Here is a 15,817-nt window from a genome sequence, read left to right as displayed (position 1 = left end):
TTTCTTCAACCAGAAAACCAAAACAACAACATTACAACTATAATACCACCGGGAACACCGGGAAGGGTCTTAAGTAAAAAATATTACAAGTGCACAAACCAACTGCATTCATTAATGTGGATAGTTGAGGTTTGTAGAGTGTCCAACCAGCAACATAAAATGAGTAATGGAAGGCGAGACTAGGATGGACTCGACCTTCCTCAATCTACGTCCGAAAAGTGTCGACGTAGGGGAAGAAAATTCTACAAGCATCCCAATGGTACAACATAGGGTACAAATAACATTAGAGCTTCTCCAACAACATTGGGAAAAAAAGGCGGTCGCAAATTTTTCCGGTTTAATGCTCTACATAATCATGAGTCATGAACATGTGTTAGTGCATGGGGTCGGTTTGCCACACAACATATCCTCCTGAGGGTGATGACGGGGTGGCTAGCCTAAAGTTGACTTTGCAAGTTCACACAATAAAATACTGTTTATATTAGTGATAAAATTATATTTTTATCTGATAAAACTGGCAAGAAAAATATATACATGTCTAATTTCAATTTTAGTATTTTAGTGCAGGTCACCTGCGCTAAATTTGTGAGAACTTGTCCTGGAATTTATAATAAAAAAGTCAGTCCAGCCAAATTAGAAGTTAAAAAAGCACAAAATTTTAGTCAAATTAGAAATTAAAAAGGCTACGGGCATCGAAGTCAAGTCGTCAATCACTGAACCAGAGAGATAGATCTCCTGCGTGACAACTAAATATTGTTTTTTTATTTAAAACTTTTTTTTTTTTATTTTAAAAAGGATGTGTCAAACTTCATATTTACCACGGATAGGATCACACCTCTCCTTCATATTGAATTGTAAAATAAGTTTAATTATTTTTTAATAATAAAAATAAAATTTAAATAAAACGGTACTTATTAGGCATCAGTTGCCAAATAATCCACCAAAATGAACTTTCATAACAACCTTTTTTCAAATAATTAAATATTATCCAATAATCTAAAATCAATATCGAGCCACAAATATATTTTGTATAAATAAAACAAAATAGTCAAAAACAACCTCACAAAGCAAAAAAGCAAGGAATTTAGAGAGTAAGCTGCTGGGTTGATGCTGAAGAAGGCTAAATTTGTGAAAACTTGTCCTGGAATTTATAATAAAAAAGTCAGTCCAGCGAAAAAGCACAAAATTCTAGTGAAATGGAATTTAGAGAGTAAGCTGTTGGTTTGATGCCGAAGAAGACTAAATTTGTGAAAACTTGTCCTGGAATTTATAATTAAAAAAGTCAGTCCAACCCAATTAAAAGTTGAAAAAGCACAAAATTGTAGCGAAATTAAAAATTAAAAAAGCACAGAATTCTATTCATCCACCACTGATTTTTCTTGATTTTTCTTCCAACCAAATAACGCAACCCCACTAAGTGGTCCGACAGGAAAGAATAGTGGTGCGGATTTTCTCGGCTTCTTCGTTTAGGGTTTCTTTGCGCACTCTGTTTTTCTTAGCATTCGCATCGTATTAAGAGAGCATAGCATCATTAGACAAGAGCTCTGAAATCTACGGGCCTCGAAGTCAAGTAATCAATTACTGAACCAGAGAGATGGATTTCCTATCCGTACTGCTGATTACACAATCAGAGGGACCTGGAGATGGATTTCCTATCCGTACTGCCTGATTACACAATCAGAGGGACCTGGAGAGCATCAGGATCGTGGGAGAGGACATCCACCTCGGGGAAGATTATAAATTTCTCTCCAACATCGAGACAGCCTACAGATACAAACAAGGTAGTCTCGAATGCCTTTTTTTCTTTCTGAAAAATTGCCCATCTAAAGCACAAGGAGTACATGCAACAAGCCCCAGCGCATAAGTTCCACGGGCCAGAGTAACTATCCAGAGCAGTTGCAACGGACACGCTTGACTCACCAGCAGTAAGTAACTATCGAGAGCGGTATGACTCACCAAGCAGAGTAGTTTGTACAGTTGGGAAAGCTAGCAACAGTCATGCAATTCAAATCGATTGAGGATCTTAACTCAATCGTCTAACAAAATATTTAATGGTACAGATTATGACACGGAGGCAGGTAGGTTAGTTGATTTCAGAGAGAACGTCTTATGATTTAATAATAATTTTGTTTTCTTTATTTAAACTTAAAGTTTGTATTAATTATTAAGTGATAAATTTAAAAAATATAAAAATAAATATTTAAATTAAAAAAATAGGAGGGAAAAAATCCGGAAGCAGCAGAGTGAAATCCATGTTCTCTTAAACTCTCACTTTTCTAATGTATAATTGACAAGTCAATACAACGCATGCCACTTTCCTGTGTATAGTTGACACTTCTGATAAAAAAGGAGAAGTTATATATATATATATATAGCTGTCTTAAGTATAAGAGATGTTATATGGGCAAAGCTATGACTTCACCAAGCAAACGTGGAAGTAACCTTTTGGAAATTAAAAAACGCAGAGGAGGCACCTGTTTTGGTTGAAAATGAAAATAATCGACGAAAGATATTAAGACACAGAGAGAGTAAACTTGCTTAGTAGAAACCAAAGAAATAGTTAGGATGGATATATTAGTACTTGAGATGGATATTCAAATAATTATCTATCATTTTTATATTGAAATATATATGGATGTTTTTAATATTAATTTTGAAATTCATATTTTTCTTAAATATTATATATTAATTTTATATGAGTCAATAATATTTTTAATTAAAATTAATCTGTATCTTTATTTTTATTATTTACTATAGTTGACATTGTTTTTATTTAGTGATTATTTTGTTTTTATTGTTAAAAACATGCGTCAATTTGAGATTGAACACTCCCTCATATTGGGATATAGAATGTGTTTTTTGATGCAATCACATTACTATGTGTTTTTTCTTTTTTTTGTAAGTTAATATTTCTATTAGTGACATCAAGTTTTATAAGTTATTATTCTTAGTTTGTTAGTGGTGGGAGATATGGGAAACTTTAGAGTACTAAAAGAAATAATCCAAGATGAAGATAAAAAGATATAAAATATTTTGTTAATATTTGTAGCCCTCAATGGACGTAACTAGTCATATTTGCTTAGAATGTCCATTATTTAAAATCCCATCAGCCTTTACAAGCTAGCTACTATAAGTGAAAAAACACAACAAGAACCTAAACATATGAAAACTAAGTAAAAATAGAGGCATCAACTTTATGGGCTTTCAAGCACCAAGATCGGGAATATTTGGTGTTCTTCCAATGTCCAGTACCTCCTCAGTGTGCACTAGTTGGGAATTCGTACCTCTGAGCTACGACGGGATGCCAAAACCAAAAAAAAAAATCCTCTTTCATGTCATCTCTGACAAGGAGCAACCTGCCTAGAAGAGATTTCATGCACTAATACAAATCTATGAAGTGGAGCTATTAATTTTATCAATCTTTGTTGTGGCGCTTTTCAAAACCGACCTCGAAGAGATTTCATGCACTAATACAAATCTATGGCGTAGAGTTATTAATTTTATCAATCATTATTGTGGCGCTTGTCAAAACTGGCCTTGAAGAGATTTCATACACTAATACAAATCCATGGTGTAGATTTATTAATTTATCAATCTTTGTTGTGGCCTGCATCACAAAAATAGGCTGACATAACATCCACAACCTTTGATTCTAAGAGATAGTTACATTCCCCCATTAAATTTGCTTCTACCTCTTCAATTTGCTCCTCAACCAACAAGTGGAGTTGAGGTGGGTCGATGTGTAGACGCACCCTCAATCCACCTTGAGCCAACCTCAATCCACCTTGGGAGCATGGAGGCCCTTCCCGTGACAACCATATGCCCTTCATCTAACCATTATGAAACCTTACCAAAAACCAAAAAAACTAGAGAAAATGCAATGGAGAAGGAGGAGGCACAGTTCACTAAAGAAGAGTGGGGAAGGGGAATGGAGATCCAAATCCAAAGCTCGCAGAGAAAAGGCAACCAAGAAGAAAACAAAGCTACTAATGATACTAGATGCCTATGGAGTGGCCATCAAATAGACAGATGGAGAAAACAACAAGTACCAAAATCCAACACAAGGGGAGCTATGTTAAAAGCTCAAAGATGCACTAGGAGGGTACAAAAAAGTAAACCAAAGCTGGAAGTTGAGTTCCATTATAATCAAGAGTGATATTGTTACGAGTTGTTGTGTGGAGCATGTGTCAAGGTGCATAACCATACAACCTGTCTAGAAATTCCTGAAATCCCATTTGAAGTAATAAAGCATCATGAACCATAGTGATTGCATGTCTCATGAAATCGTATGGGAGAATGGCATGTCAGTCCTTCTTTTTGGGATAGGTGGTGGCATCTATAACCTTCCTCACCTAAGTCACGCAGGTAGCTATGTCGTTCATCATTGACAATTTTGTATAAACTTTTGGTATAAAGCATTTAGTTATATGTTAACTTTTAATTAACCAAGCTTTGACTAAAATTTTAAATAACAATCTATAAAATAGACATTAGAAAATAAAATTCATTTATTTTTTCATATATTTTAATTTTATTTATTGAAAGTGTGATTGGCTCAATTCATTTTGATCTTATTATGCAATGATGACTCACATACAATCATCAATCCATAGTCCGTTCACATTGATCAATGATATGAGCAAATAATTTATTTCATTTATTTGACAGCTTGCTATACAATTATATTATCTGTATGACCATTTTGAAATATCTTTTTAAAATAGGGAAGTGTTGTATGGTCAAGCAATTATTTTAAATTCTACAGAATTAGAAATACATTGAATACTAAAGAAAAACATTGAATACATCAATAACTAGGAAATCAACCTACATAAACATTAAAAGAAAAATCAAGATACAAGGTTTATTATGGACTTCTGTATACTTGTGATTTTTATGGACTTCTGTATACTCCCGTATTTTTCTATGGAAAAGAAAAGCCACGCGGATATCAATATATTACCGAGATTAATTGAAAAATAAAAATACTCAAAAAGGAAAAACATCACCTAAAGCATTCTAATCACATCTACTCCTTCAAAAGTCCACTCCTTTTCTTAAAAAAATTATTGTTTTATTTATTTAAAAACTTTTATTGAAATGAAAATTTTTAAATATAATTCAAAATTAACGAGTGGGAAAAAATATTTTTCTATTTCTTTGATTAAGAACAAGTATAAATTTTAGAATATTATGGAAATCAAACTATGGTTAATTTTGCTTATATCTATTCTTTGTAAAATATTTTTAAATCTATAATCGAAATAATTAATTTCACCATTACCATAATTATTTCTTCTCACCTCCCTCATTAGTCCATGTCATATTTTAAATGCAATGTTAAAATTTAGAGCAGAGAGTGTAGACTAATAAAAAAGTTGTCCATATCGTCGTTTGCTGCCACTTGTGTTGTTAGGATCATTAATTCGCGTTTTGGAGCAAATAAATTATGTCGATTATGATTTGATAGCTGGTTATACTAAAGCAAGATTATAGTGTTACTCAGTGCCATAAGCAAATGTTGCATTTATGCCATGGCTCGATGGGAGTTAATGAAAGAAATGAATTTCCAGAGAATATGGTTGATATGCATGGCCACGTCTAAAAGTCTTTTTATTTTATTAATTAATTAATTTGTTTAGGATGAGTTTTTTTTATTTTATTTATTAATTAATTGGTTTAGGATTTTGTTAAATATATAATAGAACTACTCTTTTATTAACAAAGTATTTTTGATGGGTGCAATTTGATTATATATATATATATATATATATATATATATATAAAAAGAGATTAAGAAAGGTTATTTTAAATAATTTATTTAAAAAACATATTATTTGTATTAGAATTTGGTTTTAAAATATATTATTTTAATTTTTCATTTAATTTATATTTTTTTATTTAAAAATAAATTCAACAATTTCAAAAATTAATTATATTTTTATTGTATATCTTTAATATTGGATAAAAGTTATTATAATAATTTTTCTAAAAGCTACTAAATTTTATATAAAAATTATTGGAAAAAATTAAAAATCCAAATAATAACATTTTTGAGAAGAAAAATCATACTCATATTCCAAATTTTAAATTACATGTGTTATTTTTTATTTTAAACTCGAGGTTATCTATTAATTTATAATTTTTTAATATTCCTTATGATTGCTATATTAAATTATATATTACAACAAGAGCCTTTTTACACTTCATGTTTAGTTTCTCTTCATATTATGTATACTATAATATTTCATATATATTTTTAAAATTAATTTTAATTTATTAATAATAGATTGCTTATGTGTACTAGTTTAATAGGTGATTGCTATGTTATAAAGTATTATGTAAAGCAAGAAATTCAATATTTAAGTCAAAAAAAATATATTAACTTACACATTTCATTAAGTGCATTATATGAATACTTCTTCTCTCTTTCTTTCTTTATATATATATATATATATATATATATATATATATATATATATATATATATATATAGGTTATATGTGTAGTTCTTATATATATGTTTTTGACAAAAGTAAGATGCTTCCATTGAATATTAATCGTTCTTCTTTACATAAATGATATTATTCTTATGATGATGAGTATCTATGATCTCAACAAGCAATTAAATGTATTTTATCCATGAACAAAATATTAAAGGTTATGATATTTTAATCTAAAAAGACTACTTATGCTAATTTCTTGTATGAAAACAACTATTTGAAGGAAGTGACTTTACACACATATCTCAAAATTGATATTTGTTGCAAGGTTAATTGAAGCTACAACCTTGAGAACACAATAAATGGAGGGTGAAAAGTTAATAATGGACTTAAAAATAGTTGTAAATTATCCTCCTCATAAAAGTAAGTATTTCCCTATTGAGAGCACAACTATGATTATGTACCTAATGTATAAGAACATGATAAACAACATGGAAGACAAGAGGCTTCATAAGATTGCTTCAAACTGCAGTGAAAATCACTTGTGGCTTAAGCAAGGTTGGCATAAAGATATCAAGTCTCGGCTAAATCATTAGAGATAGAAAATGTCACTTTGCATAATAATGATAATATTAAAAACATTATTACATATAAATTTGAGCTCGGGCACGGATCTTAGATCAATTTCGATTAAGGATAACTATTCTACCCTTGGTGGGAGGAGCGATTGGGAAAATGGTGAAGGACGCGAGGGTTAGACAGGTTTGCGGCCATTTTCTGTTGAGATTTTCTGTTTTAATAAAATAGGCAAAAATCTCAGTAGGTGACAACAATCTGATTTGGTTGCTATATTAGCTCTATTTTGTTGGGAGTGAGTTAATGCATCCTATATTTGTTGTAGGAGGATTTATGAGGCAGTTAGATCCTCTTAGCTATAAAACAGGTGTCCAGACGGATTGGGTGGTGAGCGAGAGAGTTTGTGAGGAACTGAATTATCATGTAATCTCCTATTTGATAATAAAATTTTGTCGATGCCTATGTTTGGTGGACATAGCCCAGATTGGTTGGGTGAACCACGTAAAACTATTGTGTCTCTTATGTGATGTGTTTTATCTGCTATTGCTTGTCTTTTATTTAGCTGCACTGACTGCTCCAACAATTGGTATCAGAGCGAGTTGGAGGCATTAAAACTATTGAGCAGACTGAAGGTGAAAGACATGGTGGCGATGGACATCTGCAAAGGTTAAAGGGTGGACCGATGTTAAATAGCAAGTTGTTTTGAATATGAACCCTGCGTATACCAGCGCGCTGACCAGAGAATGTTGTCGCAGCTCGTTTGAAACCAAATGAGCATTGTGAAGGCCGCATGTATAAGATTGCACTGCGTGGTTCTTAAATAATATGCGTGTGGCTGTGTATGCGTGGCTTGAACTGCGCACCCACAAATCGATATGAAAACAGCGTTGATTGGTGGATTATTGTTTGTGCGTATGACTGCAGTTGTGCGTTCAGCGGTGGAGAGTTTGATCCGTGCGTGGGGGACTTAAACCGATAAGTGATTATGTTGAAATTTCCTGCGACAAGGCCCGGCGTGGTTGGAACCTGCGCGCACATGCGTATTGTTTACATTGCTGCGTATTGAAATAACGTTTGTTATACTATATGCGCCTGCTTGCCTGCGTATTAAAATAATGTGTTATATCATTTGGATTTATAATATATGACTGCGTGGCTGTCTATGAACAACACTCCAAAGTTAACTTTGCAGCGCGGATAGGAAGTTTAACTGACAGCGTTAAACGGTGGAGGTTTGTTTCTTTTTTCGGCACGTGTAATGCCAGAACACGCAGGAAAATTGGTGAGTGCGTTTTGTTTTTTGTTCCAAGTTTTTCTGATTGGCGCGGGTTATTCCAAAACAGTAGCACCAACAAACAGAAAGGCGTGGATACGAGTTTATTAAGTGCGCCAGTGCGCCCATTTCCTCATTAGCGCGGATCCGAAGGGGATAGTCGCGCCAATTTTGTCACTCTAAGCGTTTTTGCTGCCGGCGCGGATTTGCTGGAGTTATGAGAGCGCCAATGCGCCAATTTTGTTGGTAAAATTTGTTACCCGGCTTTGTACTGTAATTTTGCACAGCAAAAAGTTTTTTTTTAAGGCAAAGGCAGTGTAATATAAGGCATAGGCATTTTTTGGTTAACTTCTTTTATTTAAAAAGTTGGAATTGGAGATTCTTTGGGTTTAAACGAGATGGCGAAAACTCAGAGTGCCCGATTTGAAATCGAGAAATTTAATGGCAAAAATAATTTCAAGATCTGGAAGGTAAAGATGCATGATCTGCTAGTACAACAAGGCGTGGCGAAGGCGTTGTAGGGCAGATCCAAACTACCTTACCTCGTGACAGATGATGAGTGGAATGAATCGGATGGAAGAGCCTTGAGCGGTATTCGCCTGTGTTTGGCTGATGATGTTTTATTTAACATCGTGTCAGAGAAGACTGCTGCTGGTTTGTGGACGAAGTTGGAGAAGCTGTATATGACAAAATCCTTGACAAATCGGATTCTCCTGAAGCGGCAGCTATACAGTTTGCAAATGAAGGAAGGTACTTCCATTACTGATCATTTGAATGTGTTTAATACTCTAATGGTACAATTAGAAATCATAGAAGTAAAATTTGAAGCCGAGGATAAAGCCATAACTTTATTGTGCTCGTTGCCTGAGTCATGGGATCATTTTGTTACTTCTATAAGTCTTAGTTCATCCGAAACCATTGAATTTGATGATATCGTCGGAGCTTTGTTGTCCGAGGAGACCAGGAAGCTGTCGAATGCTGACACCTCTACATCAGAGGCAATGATGGCTAGAGGTCGTTCTAGAGAAAGACGCTCTGGTAAGCGCAACGATTCGTGTTCAAAGTCAAAAGGAAAGAAGAGTAAAGTAAAGTGCTAGTTCTGCAGCAAATCAGGGCATTTGAAGAAGGATTGTTGGAAGCAACAACAAACTTCTAAAGAAGCTTCATCAACAGAAAAGAAGGAAGCAAATACGACCGATACAGGTTCAGCATTTGGTTCAGGTATGAGCGACGAAGTCTTATCAGTTAATTTGTAAAATCATGATCAACATTGGTTGCTAGATTCTGGTGCATCAAACCACATGTGTATTCATAGAGACTGGTTTAAGACATATAGATCAGTGAATGATGGAGTCGTGTACATGGGTAATGATGTCACATCTAATATTGTGGGAATAGGGAGTATACAGCTGCAAATGTTTAATGGGACAACCAAAATGTTAACTGATGTAAGACATGTACCTGATTTAAGGAAAAATCTAATTTCACTAGGGGCACATGACACAAATGGATATAAAACTGTCATTTAAGGTGGAGTAATGAAAATTTACAAAGGTATTTTACTAGTAATGAAAGCTAAGAAAGTAGGAAATATATTTCAGTTAGAAGGAAGAACAGGGTCAATTCACGTGTCTACGGTGTCTGAACATGACAGTAGTTCCATTCGCCTATGGCATCATAGGTTGGGCCATATGAGCGAAAGAGGGTTAAAGATTTTGGCTGATCACAAGTTACTTCCTAATCTAAGGTCTGGAAAGTTAGATTTCTATAAACATTGTCTGTTTGGCAAACAAAGTAAACAAAAGTTTAAAACAGGCAAACATACTAGTAAAGGAATACTTGATTATATCCATTCAGATGTTTGGGGTCCAGCACCTATAACCTCGTATGGTGGCTCGTCGTATTTTGTATCGTTTATTGATGACTTTTCTAGGAAAGTGTGGGTCTACATGTTGAAAAGGAAGTCTAATGTTTTTACAGTTTTCAAGCAGTTTAGAGCATTGGTAGAAAACATCACTGGTAGAACTATAAAATGTTTAAGAACTGACAATGGTGGTGAGTTTACTTCCAAGGAGTTTGACAACTATTGCAAGGATGCAGGGATCGAGAGACATAAGACTATTGTTTATACTCCTCAGCAAAATGGAGTTGCTGAACGCATGAACAGGACTCTTTTGGAGAGAGCAAGGAGTATGCTGAGTAACGCTGGTTTGCAGAAGGAGTTGTGGACAGAAGCAGTGGCTACAGCTTGTTATGTGATAAATCGGTCACCTTCGATAGCGATAGGTTGCAATATTCCTCAAGAGGTATGGAAAGGACACCCTTGTGATTATTCTAAACTCAGAGTGTTTGGTTGTGATGCATATGCTCTAGTGCCTAAACATCAGCGAACTAAATTAGATCCAAAATCAAAAAGGTATATCTTTGTTGGGTGTGGTAATGGAACAAAGGGATTTAGATTGTGGGATCCTACTACCTGCAAAATCATCATCAACAGAGATGTAAATTTTGATGAATCCTCTCTTGTACAGTTAGATGTAGATAATAAATTGAAACAGGATGATGTATCTGATTTTCAGCACATTGAGTTTGACAGCACTTCTGATGATAGTCATGATGACCATAGTTCAGATTCTAGTCATGAACAGGTTTCAGAATCAGATTATGAACAGGGTTCAGATGTAGGTCATGAACAGGTCTCAGATGGTGATCATGAAGAAGTTCCTATAGATGGTAGTCAGCCAATTGTGGAAGCACCGGAAACATCCTTAAGGAGGTCTACAAGGATCAAACACCCTCCGAGAAGGTATGATGATTATGTTACTTCAGTTGCTTTGACCGCTAACGATGATGAACCTTTGTGTTATCAGGAAGCTGTAGAAGGTTCAAAGAGTGACAAATGGAAAGCAGCCATGAAGGAAGAAATGATGGCCTTAGGTAAGAATGGCACATGGGATCTGGTTGAACTTCCGAAAGGCAGGAAAACTGTGGGATGTAAATGGGTTTTCAAGGTGAAACGGGGTGTGAATGATTCAGAGGACAGATACAAAGCAAGGCTGGTTGCAAAAGGGTTTTCTCAGAAAGCAGGCATAGACTTTCATGAGATTTTTTCACCAGTTGTTAAAATAGTTTCAATCAGAATTGTGTTAGCGTTAGTTGCTTTGCTTGATTTAGAATTACAATAACTAAATGTTAAGACTGCATTTTTACATGGAGATTTAGATGAGGAAATTTATATGGAACAACCGGAAGGGTTTGTTCAGCATCGCAATAAGAAATTTGTCTGCAGGCTCAAGAAGTCATTGTATGGTCTGAAGCAGTCGCCTCGACAGTGGTACAAGAAATTTGATTCTTTCATGTTGAGTCAAAAATATATGTGAAGTGAATATGATCATTGTGTTTATTTTAAACAATTAAATAATGACATATTCATTATCTTGGTATTGTATGTTGAAGATATGCTTTTAGCAAGCAAAAGCATAGAAGAAATCAACAGGTTGAAGGTTCAGATGGCAAGGACATTTGATATGAAAGATCTAGGAGTAGCAAGACAGATTTTGGGCATGGAGATTTTCAGAGACAGGAGCAATGGTAAGCTATGGCTATCACAAAAAAAGTATATTGAGAAAATACTTTTGAGGTTTGGTATGAATAATGTGAAGCCTGTGTTAGTCCCTTTCGCTTCCCATTTCAAGCTTTCTTCGAGTTTATGTCCTAATTCAGATGAAGAAAAGGAATTTATGTCTCGAATTCCATATGCTAATGTAGTAGGGTGTTTAATGTATGCGATGGTGTGTACGCGACCAGATATTTCACATGCAGTTGAGGTTGTCAGCAAGTATATGGCAAATCCAGGTAAAGAACACTGGTCGGCAGTGAAATGGGTGCTTCGGTATTTGAGAGGCACAAGTAGTTATTGTATCACTTACAATAAGAGTGGTGAATTTGTTTGCGGGTATGTTGATTCTGATTTTGCAGGTGATTTAGATAAGAGAAGGTCAACTTCAGGGTATGTCTTTACTCTTGCAGGTGGAGCTATTAGCTGGATGTCAAAGCTACAAAACATTGTTGCTTTATCCACTACTGAAGGAGAATACATTGCTGCTTCGCATGCTTGCAAAGAGGCGGTTTGGCTGAAAGGTTTGATTGGTGAGTTTGGTAGGTTACAGGACAACATCAAGTTACTTTGTGATAGTCAAAGTGCAATACATTTGGCTAAGAATCCGGCCTATCATAGTAAATCAAAGCATATTCCAATTAAGTACCATTTTGTAAGACAGGTTATCACTGAAAGGGGAGTCTCTCTTGAAAAGGTGCATACAAAGGAAAACTGTGCAGACATGTTCACGAAACCAGTTTTGTTGGAGAAGCTGCGTTGGTGTTTGGCTTCTCTTGGCTTGCAGAAAAAATAAATAATAAAGAAACATGGCATCAGGCTAATTGTTGTCAAGGTGGAGATTGTTGAGATTTTCTATTTTAATAAAATAGGCAAAAATCTCAGTAGGTGACAACAATCTGATTTGGTTGCTATATTAGCTCTATTTTGTTGGGAGTGAGTTAATGCATCCTATATTTGTTGTAGGAGGATTTATGAGGCAATTAGATCCTCTTAGCTATAAAACAGGTGTCCAGACAGATTGGGTGGTGAGCGTGAGAGTTTGTGAGGAACTGAATTATCATGTAATCTCCTGTTTGATAATAAAATTTTGTCGATGCCTATGTTTGGTGGACGTAGCCCAGATTGGTTGGGTGAACCACGTAAAACTCTTGTGTCTCTTATGTGATGTGTTTTATCTGCTGTTGCTTGTCTTTTATTTAGCTGCACTGACTGCTCCAACATTTTCTCCTTGTCGCGGTGAGGCAAGACCCTACCATTGGTCCAGATCTTGATACATGGCGAGGTTATTGTGTTATGAAGCATATTTTCTACAATGAGCAAAGAGGAAAAGTATGTAAGCTCGTTGAGGATTGTTTCCAAAGCTCTGCATCCTTCAAACTCCTGTCTTTTTTTGCTGAGGGTCCCGACGAATATTAGGTCATGGTGCACACGGTGATCTGAATATATTTTAGGCATGTGCATAGCCAAAACCCTAATATTGTAGTTGCAGCCTTCTTCCATCCCATCTCCGATGCACCAAATCATGAGGAGCCCAGATCTACCAGTGGCAAACATAATCGATCCAGACCAAAAACTGTGGGAGATCTCCACTAGGCAAACTTAAGCATAATAAAGGAGTCGATCCCAACATGGCATAGCGGATCTTGCGATTTACAATAGAGAAGGAGCGTCAACATCAACCCTCATGCCAGATCTGGATTTTTTATCCCAAATTCAGTTTCAACTTCCCCATTTGAGGCACTTCCAGATCACTGCAGGGGCTCTGCAAATCAAACTATTCTTTTCACTCAGCATCAATTATGGGATCACAAACCCGGGGAAGAAATGTGCACACAATGTCCTGGGGTGGAGAATTGTCTGCGACAGCGGGAGTTGTATTGCCTTGGGAATTCACATAGCTTTAGCTTGTGCAGTCTGTGAGACAGAGTACACAATGACCTAGATCTTCAGCAAGCAACAAAGGCTAGGTGAGAACGCTTCTCTGCAGTGAATGATCCACCACTGGATCTTGAATATCCCACGACAAAACCACTTAAAGCAATTCAGATCAATCTCTTTATCAGATCTCTTGAAGGGAAATATGTATGTATAAGATTGGGCAATGGGAGGAGATTAAAACTCTCAAACAAAGGATTTAAGAAAAGATGGGTATACCAACTAGCTAACAACTCATGATCCATGCAGGGAAATCATTGCAGGAGGAACTCAAGCTAGAGGATTATAACATCGATCGTGACTCAACAATCTTCCTTAATATAAGACTTCTAGGAGGCTGTCCTGGGACAAGTTCTAAAGGACGAGCTACCTTCAAAGATGCAGTCAAAGGGAAGATGAAGCCTCAAAAATAAACAAAACAGCCACCCACTACTCTTGGTCCCTATGTTGTGGAGAAGATGACTCAGATCCCAACTCAGATCCCAACTTTAACAATTACTCTGCCTAAGGTAAATGAGATCCATGATGATTTTTTTCTCAAGTTGTGATATGCAGATTTAATGGATTCTGGCCCAAACTAAAAGCCCTACGACAATGGATTTTCTCCATATGGACAGAAAAATGTGACATACATTTATGCTCAAAAGGATTCTTCATTGTCAAGTTTGACACAGTTAAAGACAAGGAATATGCTTTGCATGAAGGACCATGGTTTTGGGGTAATGTAGGTCTCTTCATGACACCATGGTTTCCAAATTTTGACACAAATACCATGATGGTTTCCAAAATGTCGGTGTGGCTAAGGTTATATAACCTACCTTTGCATTTTTGGCACCACAAAGTATTAGTAGGCATTGGAAATTCCCTTAGGAAATTCTTAAAACTAGATGCAGATCGAATCACTAAGGATATCTTCACCTTTGCCAGAATGTGTGTGGAGTTAGACCTTAGTCAAGGATTACAAGATTGCATATTATTATATCACAACAATCAACAATGGTCTCAAACCCTTTACTATGAGAATACAACCTTTAGATGTCGTATATGTCTATAAACTGGTCATCTTCAAAGTGCTTGCCCAAAAAACAAAAAAGACAAGAAAAAAAACAACCACAAAAGCCCAAAGGATGGTAGTTTTCTTACACACGAGAATTTGATCCAGAAGAGGAAGAACCCACATGAAATACCAAGAACAACAAATCTCAAGAAGCAGAACTCTATGGAAGCACCTAACACAACAATGAATAGACCACCCAGAACAACTCACAAAAGGACGAGAATGAGAACTACTCTGCTTTAATTTCAAGGCCATCCAACCCACAGCAGCAAAGTGAACAACACACCCCATGGGAAGAGTTTAGTGGCAGTAAACAAACACATGGATCAGAAAGCTCAGATTCTGATAAAGAATTCCCATCAACTAACAAAGAGACTTAAATGTCTATTGTGACATCCACACCCAACACTGGTGGTTGGCATTAAGTGGAAATAAAGAAAGGTAGAAAAGAATAGATTAGTTTTACTGGATATTATCTATAGATCCTGAGAAATCAAGATATTATATTATGCATATGCTTTTTTAGCATCTAGAACATGTAATTTTGCTCATTATGAATAAAATTACGATTTTTCCTAGAGGAAAAAATTTTACATATAAATTTAAAAATAACTTGTGGTGGGATAAAGAATTAGAGTATAAAATAAAATTAGCACGAGGGGATCAACTCTAACATAATATATGAAAAATATTGTTTAAATATATAAAGAATAAAATCAACATTGATAAAATAAAAAGCAAACTCTCACATTATCTCCATAGTAAAAAAAGCGTTGGATAATTCCTAAAACATCATGGGTAAAAAAAAACATCATCTATGTGAAACTCAAGGGGTTGATGATAAAAATCACTCTCTTAAAATGCCTTGCATATAGTCACACTATATAAAAAATTCAAAATAACTCATATAAGTC

Source organism: Pinus tabuliformis, chromosome 3_2, assembly GCF_031772625.1.
Source record: "Pinus tabuliformis cultivar Carrire ecotype Pingquan chromosome 3_2, CPIR1, whole genome shotgun sequence".
Taxonomy (NCBI): Eukaryota; Viridiplantae; Streptophyta; class Pinopsida; order Pinales; family Pinaceae; genus Pinus; species Pinus tabuliformis.
Note: the sequence above shows the minus strand (reverse complement) of the source record.